This window comes from Nestor notabilis, unplaced genomic scaffold (assembly GCF_000696875.1).
Source record: "Nestor notabilis isolate BGI_N333 unplaced genomic scaffold, ASM69687v1 scaffold5819, whole genome shotgun sequence".
NCBI lineage: Eukaryota > Metazoa > Chordata > Aves > Psittaciformes > Psittacidae > Nestor > Nestor notabilis.
The window spans coordinates 47,597-59,367 of NW_009944302.1; the positions used below are offsets into that span (position 1 = coordinate 47,597).

The following is an 11,771-nucleotide window of genomic DNA, read 5'->3' on the forward strand; positions in this document are numbered from 1 at the left end:
GAAGGAATGCTTTCTCAGCCATTACAAGCAGCAAATCAGGGAAGTTTCAGGAGACCTCTTAAAATGCTTGAGGTTCCCACCAGCTTCTCTTCCCTCCATCCTTCCCCTCCTTTAAGTTCTGCCTAATGTTTCCCCAGCACCATTATCCACAAGCAAATACTTCCTCCTGCTCCCTCCTACCTGCCCCATCCTGCCCTCCACACTGTAGTGACTTTGGTCCTGCCTGGAGGAAGAAGAGAAAAAGCTCCACATTGCTACCTCCAGGGTGCCTCCATCTTATTCCCATCTTCAAGGCAGCTCTGGAAGGACTAAGACTTGACCTCTACTCTTCCCACACGAGAGGTGCTTCCATAAGAGCTCTTTTCTCTTAAACTCATTCTTCATGATGACACACAGGTGGGTATCTCTTCAGAACAAAGGTCTTAAAATAGTCCTGATTTAAGGTCTGGCTTCTAAGGAGGCAGCTTGTAAGAGTACATTGTGTGCACTTGCATTAAGCTCACCTCTCCACACAGCACAGCATGACTTGAGGCAGCATTTGCTGATCAAGTTGACAAGGAGAATCCCTGGGGACTGGTGCAGAACTAACACTGGTGAGATGCACACAATCCTCTGCACAATACGCTTGGGTTAGTGTATATGATGCAACTCCACAGCAACGCCGGAGGAAAAGAGCTGGTATCAAAATAGAGGAGGATGTGTCTCACTGTGTGTGTTACCAAAACCCAACCACGAACCATGAAAGAAGAAGCTGCACATTCTGCTCTCCTCAGACACTTGTATGAGTCCAGGCAGCACATGGCTACAAATAACTCATGTTAAGGATTTAAAAGGAGTAGGTCCCAACACCACACTGCTGCTTCCTCCAGCTCTGCTGCTGCACAGCAAAGCTGTGGATGGGCTGGAGAGGGGCCAGAGAAGGGCCACAAAGATGGTCCAAGGGCTGGGCAGCGTGTGAGGAAAGGCTGAGAGAGCTGCGACTGTTCAGCTGGAGAAGAGCAGGCTCAGGGAGACCTGATCCCATGTGCCAGGAGTTAAAGGGGGGCTGCAGAGGAGATGGAGACTCCCTTTGGACAAGGAGTCCCATGGGAAAGCCGAGGGGTGATGGGCACAAGTTCCTCCTGGGGAGATTCCCACTGGACACAAGAGAGAATGTTTCCCAATGAGAACAACCAACCATTGGAATAATCTCCCCAGGGAAGTGGTGACTCCCCAGCGTTGGACACTGTTGAGACTGGGCTGCACAGGGTGCTGGGCACCCAGTCTGGGTCATGCTGTGCCTGGAAAGGGTGGAGCAGATGATCCCTGAGGTCCCTCCCAAGCTGAGGTTCTACGATTCCTGAGCTGCTCCAGCTTTCCTCCCAGGAAACAGAACAGAGGCCACCAGCACAGGCACTTGATGCTCCTGCTGCCTGCTCTGTACACGAAGAACTCCAACCTCAAATGATGTTAATCCAGCACAACAGCGTTCAGCCTTACAACATGCAGACCTCTAAGCTCTTCCTAACTGAGACCCAGAGCTCTCAGGAAGGAGCTGAGGTCAACTGACAACAGATAAACTTGTTCCTTCCCAGTTGCATTTTACAAATGCCTTGGAGAGAGGCCATGGAGCCTGAAGGGTTTGCAGACCCAAGCTTTAATATTCATCAAGAAGAACTTAAATACAGGAAAAGCCTTTAAAAGATAGGAATTTGGTTCCAAATAGTCAACAAAACCAGCTTTGTTTTCTTATTTTTTATTAGTATTCTGACCTTTCCTAGAAAAGAGCTGTTCCAAAGAGGATCGTAGGGTTCAACTATGAAAAAAACAAATGAGCTTATATGAGAAATCGGGTTTGAAGCAGAAAATACTTTAGAAGACATCTACACTCCAGCAGTATATTCCAGAAGAACAGTCCCTTCATGTAAGGGCTCTAAGGACATACATTAGTGAAGTTCCTATTTAACTACAGTATTTACTTTCTAAGACACACAGAAAAGACTTGGTTCTAACTTTAGCAACTCCTTGGATAAATGTGCACAGAAGGTAATTTGGGGTCTTCAGGCTGTCACACCTAAAAACCAGCTTCAAGTACACCACAGGGTTCTCCAGGGACCTCAAAGACAACTACCAGACACAGAAAGTCCCATTTGTTTGCCATTAAGATGCATGAAAGAACTGCCACCAAGTCAAGTACATCGTACATGACACCTGGTTGCTGTCATCTTCCACTGTGCAGCTGATGGTGGCAGTGGGGAATTACCTGGTGAAATGAAAGTATCACAGAGACGCAGTGTAAAAGCATTTGAGAAGCATCAGACAGGGGAAAAGCACTGAACTGCTTTGAAACTCCTTCAGAATGGTTCATGTAGGACACTTCTTCCCCTCCTGCACTCTCCCAATCCCCAGAGCATGAGCAGCAGCTCAGGGAGGGGATCCTGCCCCTCTGCTGTGCTCTGGGGAGACACCCCCTGCAGCCCTGATCCAGCTCTGGGGAACAGCACAAGAGGGACATGGAGCTGCTGGAGCGAGGCCAGAGGAGGCCCCGGAGCTGCTGCGAGGGCTGGAGCAGCTCTGCTCTGGAGCCAGGCTGAGAGAGCTGTGCTGGGGCAGCTGGAGAAGAGAAGGCTTTGCTTCAACATATTCTTGAATTTAATGCTGGGGGGGATGACAGGACCCATCTGTCTTCCAGAGAAGAGAAAACAACACCTCTCTCTAGTATTTTTTAATGGAATTGTAGAATTCCAAAGGCCAAGACTGTATTTAACTGTAAATCAATTGATATAGACAGAGGCAACAGATCAGCCCCTTGACTCTTGAATACGTTGGGTTGGGGAAAGAATTTTGGAATAATGGTATTAAAAGACTGCAACTTTTCACTGGGAAAAGCTGTTTTTCCAGACTGCTATTACACTGCAGCATCCAAATATAGAGGTGGATTTTATGGGACACAAGCTTTTGATCTGCCTCCTGTTTATGTAGTTTTAGGGACAACCCATCCCCTTCTCAGAGTCACACTGAGGTTTGAGAGGAACTAAAAATAAAGTGGAAAAGAACCATGGTCCCAAAAGTTAACTGTATGATGGTGGATAAAAGCCACCCCGGTGAGTACTCAGCAAAAGGCAAAAGATAACTAGGAAATTAAAATGGGAAAGCTGGGAGAAGAGAAAGAATAGGGACAAAATTATGGCTTTTTTATTTTTAAAATACTGAGAACTCTGAGCAGAGTCTGTAAGATACGGAGACCTTAGAGCAGCTTCCAGTGTCTGAAGGGGGCTACAAGGATACTGGAGAGGGACTCTTCATCCGAGAGTCACAGGACAGGGGGACTGGGTTCAAACTGGAACAGGGGAGACTTAGGTTGGGTATATGGAAGAAGCTCTTCCCTGTGAGGGTGCTGAGGCGCTGGCACAGGGTGCCCAGAGAAGCTGTGGCTGCCCCATCCCTGGCAGTGTTCAAGGCCAGGTTGGACACAGGGGCTTGGAGCAACCTGCTCTAGTGGAAGGTGTCCCTGCCCATGGCAGGGGTTGGAACTGGATGAGCTTTAAAGTTCCTTCAAGATGACCCAAACCAATCTGTGATTCTCTGATTCTATATGAAAGACTGATACTAACAACCAGCTTAGAAAGCTGAGAAGGAATTACAAGAACCTAAAGAGGTGGGCGAGTGGAGATGAGGTGAAAGAGGCAAAAACCTCTTTGTGACACATTCCAAGGCCAGGAAGGTGAAAGGAAGCTTAGGATTTCCTGGAGATGAAACACCAAACTCCAACTTTCTCCAGCTGTGCTGAAACCTTCACCCTCAGCTCTACCCAAAGCAGCAGCAGCAGCTCAGCTTTACTAAAGCCAGCCTGGTTTTTATGCAGACACAAGTGATTCTTCAGCCATTTTGAGTGAGGCAAGGACACAACGCACAAAGCTGCTTCAGCAGCAAATGCATCAGGCTGAAATCAGGGAAAACCACTCAAATCAGGTAATCTAGCCACGAAAAATAAGGCAGCAAAGCTCTGCTGCCTGGGGAAGGCAAGAAGGGGTCAGAACCTTCTTTGAAAGAGAAGCCGCTGCAGCACAGCCAATTATTCTGTTCTACATGAAAGTGAAGTCCGTTTCATCTGCTCTGCCAATACCCACTGCATCCAGCAGGAAACATTACCTGCACATTCAGCTGCTATTCCAAGAGCAAGACTTCTCCACTTACCTGCATTTCCAGTGGGATACCCTCTCCTCTGGTTCCGAGCTCCTGCTGCTCTCTCCAAGATGTACTGACCTCTGTGCACACTATGCTTTTGCTCCCATCACAGTAAATTGTGTTCTCTCAATTTCCTCCACCACTTCAGACACCCAGTGATGATTCAATCACTCAGATTCCTGTGCTCAGGCTATTAAAAATCCCCTCCCAGCACTGACAAGTAGGCTGCTCACGGCCATCTCAGTGCCAGCAGAAGAGGACAATCAGTAATGAATGTTTCCTACCCTCAGAGAAGGTAACATCTTCATTAAAACAAATGAACTGCCCAACCCCACACGCTGCAGAAACATGTCTGGGCTCAGATGAACACCACACTGCCTGCCTGTGTCTGCACAGGCAGCTTCAGAGCCTCTGCAGAGCTCAGCTCCCAGCCACTGAGCAGGAATTCACTTGTCCTGACTCTAGCAGCAGCTATTTAGACCCCCAGGCAGAGATGGAATCATGGAATAGTTTGGGTTGAAGGGAGCTTAGAGCTCCTCCAGTCCCAGCCCCTGCCCCGGGCAGGGACACCTTCCACTAGAGCAGGTTGCTCCAAGCCCCTGTGTCCAACCTGCCCTTGAACACTGCCAGGGATGGGGCAGCCACAGCTTCTCTGGGCACCCTGTGCCAGCGCCTCAGCACCCTCCCAGGGAAGAGCTTCTGCCTCAGAGCTCAGCTCAGTCCCCCCTCTGGCAGGTTCAAGCCATTCCCCTTGGCCTGTCCCTCCATCCCTTGTCCAAAGCCCCTCTCCAGGTTTCCTGGAGCCCCTTTAGGCCCTGGAGCTGCTCTAAGGTGTCCCCTTCAGGAGCCTTCTCTTCTCCAGCTGCCCCAGCCCAGCTCTCTCAGCCTGGCTCCAGAGCAGAGCTGCTCCAGCCCTCGCAGCAGCTCCGGGGCCTCCTCTGGCCTCGCTCCAGCAGCTCCACATCCCTCTTGTGTTGGGGGTCAGTTTGCATTGGATCAACTGATGGGAATCTTGTCAATCCTCCATCAGCCCCTACTTGGAGCTTTGCCAGTGAGACTACACCTCCAAGGCCCCTCTCGTAGCTATATTCCAGGTTTAATTTCCCTTCCCTTTGTGTTGCACGTATCAAGAACATTAAGAAAATGAACTGGCTGTAACTCAAACCTGGACAGAGGCAAGCACAGGAAGCAGATAGGAAGCATTTAGAGGAATGGACTAAACTGGCCTCTGCATTCATTACAGAAAGGTTGGAGTGGAGGTTTTTGTGACTGCAGCAATTGCATATTGCTCTCCTGGAAGCAAATCATTTCAACCACCACTTAGCAGGATAAATGACATTCATTTGTACAGTCACAAATGTTAATAGCACAAAGGTTTAAGTGGTCACAATTCAAGAAACAGAAGAGACCAAGTGATAGTATAGAACATTCATTAGCAGGTTTACCTGTACCTTCTACTGGTTCTGGCCATGTCTGAAGGCAAATAGCCACCTTCTCACCAGAACTGCTCCAGTATTTCTTCCCAATTCCTTCACTTCTGAGCAAATATGCTTCAGATTTCAAGCAAAGCCTTAATTCTGTGTGTTGATGACACCTACACACGTCTGGATGAGAGAACACTACGAGCCTGCAAGTCTCAGAATAGCTCTGTGGCATCTCCAGGGGATACTGGCAGCAAGTCAAGTCATGGAAGCTCTTAAAAGTATGTCCCAACTCCCTGTATTAAAATGGAAGCAACTACCACAAGTGTTACTGGTGTGCACCTGCACATAGCCACGCACCTGCACTTGTGAAAATGGCCAAGGGCAAGCAGGATTCGCCTGCAGAGTCACCAGTTTGACTCCAGTGCTGCAGAAAGGGGCATTTCCAGCTCTGGTCTCTGTGATGGGATTAAAGGAGGAAATTATAATGCGGAGAAAAATGTCCTGAAAGAAGGGAAGGGACTTTGGAGCACCTACTCTGTTTAACTGGTTCTCAGCATTATCAAGAGTCTACACGATTTTGTGTTTGGCTTTGTAAAAATACTTTAAAAGTAAAACTTCAGGACATCACACAGTGCATTCCTCAGCTTCCCTTGTGCACATCACAAACTAAACCAGCTCACATCATGCTGGGTATGCTGGAGCCCAAGAAGTCACTCAAAACCATAGAGTGGACTGGAAACCGTGCCCTGGAAGAGCTGGGCTGGTTCAGCTGAAGAAGAGAACGCTCCTGAAGGGGACACCTTAGAGCAGCTCCAGGGCCTAAAGGGGCTCCAGGAAACCTGGAGAGGGGCTTGGGACAAGGGCCTCGAGGGCCAAGCCAAGGGGAATTGCTTGAACCTGCCCGAGGGGAGATTGAGATGAGCTCTGAGGCAGAAGCTCCTCCCTGGGAGGGTGCTGAGGTGCTGGCACAGGGTGCCCAGAGAAGCTGTGGCTGCCCCATCCCTGGCAGTGTTCAAGGGCAGGTTGGACACAGGGGCTTGGAGCAACCTGCTCTAGTGGAAGGGGTCCCTGCCCGGGGCAGGGGTTGGGACTGGAGGAGCTTCAAGCTCCCTTCCAACACAAACCAGTTCGATTTCATGATTCAGGCAGCACTGGCTCATCACTATTTACAGCATTCCAGCAGAACGACCATGCTCACAGGGAACAAGAAGGGAAAGTTACACCCTTGTTCTAAAAAGTCAAATTAAATGAACGGCACTATCGTGCTGCAGAGCTGAACAGGGACTTCCTTCCCAACGGGAAGATTGGGTTCTGCTTGGCAGACTCCACAGGAGGCAGCCAGAAGTAAGCAAAGGGCTCAAGAACATGGTGACACACAAAATATAGCTCCACGTATCCAACAAGTAGAGGTTTCAGTAGCATGCTTTACAACCACCCTGAGCTATGTGTAACATCAGAGTAGAAGTTTCTCTACTAAAAGCCCCAATTTTGATGCTGTTTTGCATTTTCAGTTGGTAATTTTATGAAGTTGGTATTTTCACTTGTTGTCAGTCAGTGAGAAGCCATTTCCAGCTCAAAAGGGCCCCAGCCACTCGCTACAGCCTTCACACTAAGTCTGATATTATCTGTCTCTAATATATGTACACAAACAAATTTACTGAACCATGACATACATCACTCTTCAATGAAAAGAATTCAGATCTAGTTTCATCCAATATTTCCCTCCCAGATCAGCATTTCTGGTGATGCACTGGGCTGCATCTGGGTAACAGTTAAACACCACTGAAACACATTAAAAAGTCTTTTTTTCACAGTTAATATTACTCAAATTTTTCAAAATCCATCAGGTTTTGAACATAAAAAGGAAACAGCAGATATAAAGTAAGTGAGTCAGTCGTTTGCTGCCCCTGGGCCCTCAATATATAAGAGCCAGAGGGATTTGTTTTATGTTGACGGAGAACACAGAACCCATTTGGCTTTTCAACTTCGTGTAAACTCAGTAAATAAATCAAGAAAACAGACCTGGAATATTCTACTTTCCTTCCTGGTCTATACTTTGGTGTTTGCTTCCTGAGACATTGTTCATTTAGACTATATCCATAAATTAAATATACTAACACAACAATCTTGTCATCATCGTGATTATAGCAGTTAATTTTCATACAGAGCTTTTAGTCCTGTTCTGCTCCATACTTCTAACTTAGAATGGTTTGGGTTGAAGGGAGCCTAAAGCTCCTCCAGTCCCAACCCCTGCCCCGGGCAGGGACACCTTCCACTAGAGCAGGTTGCTCCAAGCCCCTGTGTCCAACCTGCCCCTGTGTCCAACCTGGCCTTGAACACTGCGGGGGAGGGGGCAGCCACAGCTTCTCTGGGCACCCTGTGCCAGCGCCTCAGCACCCTCACAGGGAAGAGCTTCTGCCTTAGATCCAACCTAAATCTCCCCCTGTTTCAATCTGAACCCATCACCCCTTGTCCTGTCACTCCAGTCCCTGATGAAGGTCCCTCTCCAGCATCCTTGTAGCCCCCTTCAGACACTGAAGCTGCTCTGAGGCCTCCAGCAGCTTCTCTTCTCCAGGCTCAACAGCTCCAATGTTCTCAGCCTGGCTCCATATGGGAGCTGCTCCAGCCCCTGAGCATCCTCACAGCCTCCTCTGGGCTTGCTCCAACAACTCCATGCCCTTCTGATGCTGAGGACACCAGAGCTGCACCAGTGCTGCAGGTGGGGTCTCAGCAGAGCAGAGGGGCAGGATCCCCTCCCTGACCTGCTGCTCACACTCCTTTTGATGCAGCCCAGGATACCAGGAGATGGATCAGAGCTCCCACAGCATTTCAGACACATTCATCTCTCACAAGATAACTGCTCTCACAGGTTACAGGTGAGATGTTGTCTTAAAAAATCTGATGGTGTTTGTATGGAGACAATGAAATTCCATTTACTGAGGCGTGTATCAAAGCACTGAGGGTATGTGTTTGCTTGGTTTGGTTTGCTGGTGTTGGGTTTTTAACCAGCAGTGGACACAACAGGTATTTGCACATGCATGAGCCCAAGACAAGCTTCTAAACAGCCAAATTAAATTACTGGTAGATAGGGAGTTACTTCCTCACAAACTGATTAAGTCAGATTTTAGCCATCAGTGAGGCTGAGAAGAATGGCTGACAACTGTTGGCTCTGATAATTTCCAAATGCTACATCTTCTGGTCTAGATGAGCTGCCTCACCTTTATTTCTCTGTTAGTCCCACTTACAGCTTCAGAAAAAGCCTTACACATCAACTTCATAGAACCTGGATCATGTGCCAAATACCATCAAACACCCCAATACCTGGAGATACAAAATCCATTCTTTTAAATCAAGGGGTAAGAAGACCTTTTACTTCCAAGTTCACAAGTTATTTCTCACATACATGCAGAAGAACATACACAAGTACAGAAAGACACAGCTATTCTTCCTTTGAAGAACAGATCTAACTCCTTCAGAAGCTTCCACAAATAGAAAGGGATGAAAAGGCACCACTAGAACAGTCACCACAAGACATTTAACTTTTTTTTCCTCCAAGCTTGATATCCACAGCTACAGAAAGGGCTGCTTCAGAGATGGCGAAAAGAAGAATTCCAGAGCGGTTTGGGTTGGGAGGGAGCTTAAAGCTCACCCAGGTCCAACCCCCGCCACGGGGGTCTCCCCAGAGCACAGCAGAGGGGCAGGATCCCCTCCCTGAGCTGCTGCTCACGCTCCATGACCTTGCTGGGCACTAAGGTGGGACTGACTGGCCTGTAGTTCCTGGATCTTCCTTCTTCCCTTTTTAAACACGGGGCTTACATTTCCCCTTTTCCAGTCAATGGGAACTTCACTGGCGTGCCCCAACTTTTCAAATGACAGATATTGGCTTGGTCACTTCATCCACCACTTCCCTCAGGATGCATCTCGTCAGGTGCCATGTCTTGTGCACCTCCAGGTTCCTTAGATGGTCTTGAACCAGATCTTCCACAGCAAATGGTTCTTCATTCTCCAGTCCCTGCCTTTGCCTCCTGTGACTTGGGCAGTGTGGCTGGAGCACTGGGCTTCAGTTCTGCTAACCTGATCCCTGCCTGCTCAGACAACTTCCCTGTATTCCTCCCAGACTACCTATCCTTTCTTCCTCTGTAGGCTTCCTTTTGGTGCTGGAGTTTGTCCAGGAGCTCCTTGTTCCTCCACGCAGGCCTCCTGGCTTTCTTGCCTGACTTCCTCTTTGTCAGGATGCATTGCTCATATTCAAACCTCCAGATGTACCCAAGAATATGAAGTTCAGTGACTTGTGACAAATGCACACAGGCCAATATAAACCCAGATATCTGAAAACTCAGCCACAGGAAAACCAAGACATTAGGAAATGAAGTGGAGATAAGGGCGTTAAGATTTTAAACCACCACTAGGGACAAGCCAACAGCTCTCTGGAGCTCATAAAGCCAAGAATTCCTTAGGAAGGGAGTTTAAAGTTGCACAGGGATGCAACTGTGACCAGTGTTACACCAGCCTCATGTTACCTACAAACCACCTGCAGCTCTTCACTTACCTAGTAAGACACATCACACTGTTCAGCAGTGCCTGTACTAACAGCATTACACAACAGTAAAGTTCATTAGTGGTTTCCAAACAGTTACATTTCCCAAGTTATTACATTGAGCTTATCAGTGTTTTCAATATTAACAAAAACTCAGTTCCTGATAAAAAAAAAAAAACAAATGTTAAACTCATTCTAATTTTAAGTTCTTATGCAATGCAGAAATGCCACCAGAAAGAGACAACAGGGACTTATTTTGCTTTCTGTACATATTAATGCCCTTCAGACTCGCTCACCAATAAAAGCTGCAGCACAAACCCATGTGATGAAAGAATATTTCTGTTGCAGTGCCCCAGCATTCAGTTCTGCCCACTCCATCTAAAATATCAATGTATTAAGAAGTAGAGGTGTTCCTATGCAAGACAGAATTGAGAATGTCATTAATATTTGAATATATATGATTATTACTGCAAGCCACCCTAACACAAGTGATGTGGCCACAATCTGATGTGACCCAGAAATCAGAATTTCTTCAACTTGAGGCATTAGGTGTGATGAATATCACTTGCTAAAACAAGATCAAAGGAAGCATACTTCCCCTCCAATAGCTCTGTGTAATCCCTCAGCACAGAGCTCTCTGCCTTTTTACTAAAGATTAGCATATTTAAAACTGCTAAAGTCTGTATAATCTTCAATCATTGAGAAAAGTAATTCAATTAAGGTAAGCACTAGTGAAGTTGCCTTCTTTCTAGCCACCCAATGCTACATCCTTATACTACAAGGAAAAGAATAGGAGAAAGAAAGAGAAGCTGCTTCTTCCAGCTGGACACGGATTATGTTGCAGGCTCATGATGAATCCACAGTCCATGCGGCAAGTACCCAGGCTTGGCTGGGGAGGGGCATGGGGGACACGACCACTGGATTTCTATGAGAGGCAATGACTTGCAGTAAATCCTGAAAGGAGCCCTGAGTGATGGGATGTCATTTGGGCAACACACCGCGCCACTGGGACCGACGGACCAGCATGGGCAGGACCCACAGCCAGAGCTGCAGCAGGGAGCGCTCGAGGAGCTGCTGCAATAAAGAAGAGGCAGACAATGTAACAGACACAGGAGACAGGATTTTGGGGATGGGGGAGCAAGGAAAGAAGGGGCTTTAAATAAAAACAATCAGCATCTTAGCATAGGAAAGAGAATCTGCAGCTGGTGACGAGGAAGGAGCACTGCAGTCCGCACGAACGCCTCGGTACATACAGCATTGAACTCCCACAATATGGCTGAGGATACCAGCAAAAATCAGCCACTGCAGCCTCTGTGCAATCCCCCTTTCCAACAGGAATCAACCACCTAGAGATGCTTCCAGATCTCCCAGGGAATGACACTCGCACAATTACATGGAAGAGCCTGCACAGTAACCAACTCTAGTTAAGAATTTGTTAGCCATAACACGCACGGTTATTGAGGAGATAGCAGAGAAGGTCTGGGATTAGGCAGCTCTGGTTGCTGAGGCAGCTAAATCAACATTGGAGCCCTTCATAACGTTTCATTTGTCATTGTGAAGTCCCTGAATGGAAATGAAGCAGCAGCCTCCCCATCAGCACCAGTAGGGCATCTTTAATTAGGGCCTTCCAACAGGGCAGGCAA

At 47.7% G+C, this 11,771-nt stretch overlaps 1 long non-coding RNA gene across 1 annotated transcript; it reads right to left on the reverse strand.

Annotated features, from left to right (window-relative positions):
• Window positions 1-4,707: 4,707 nt before the first annotated feature.
• LOC104411850 lies at window positions 4,708-11,532 on the reverse strand. Its single transcript, XR_719951.1, has 3 exons — window positions 11,522-11,532; window positions 6,778-6,784; window positions 4,708-4,718 (listed from the first exon to the last, which is right to left on the reverse strand). It is a non-coding gene; the product is annotated as an uncharacterized LOC104411850 (long non-coding RNA).
• Window positions 11,533-11,771: the final 239 nt, after the last annotated feature.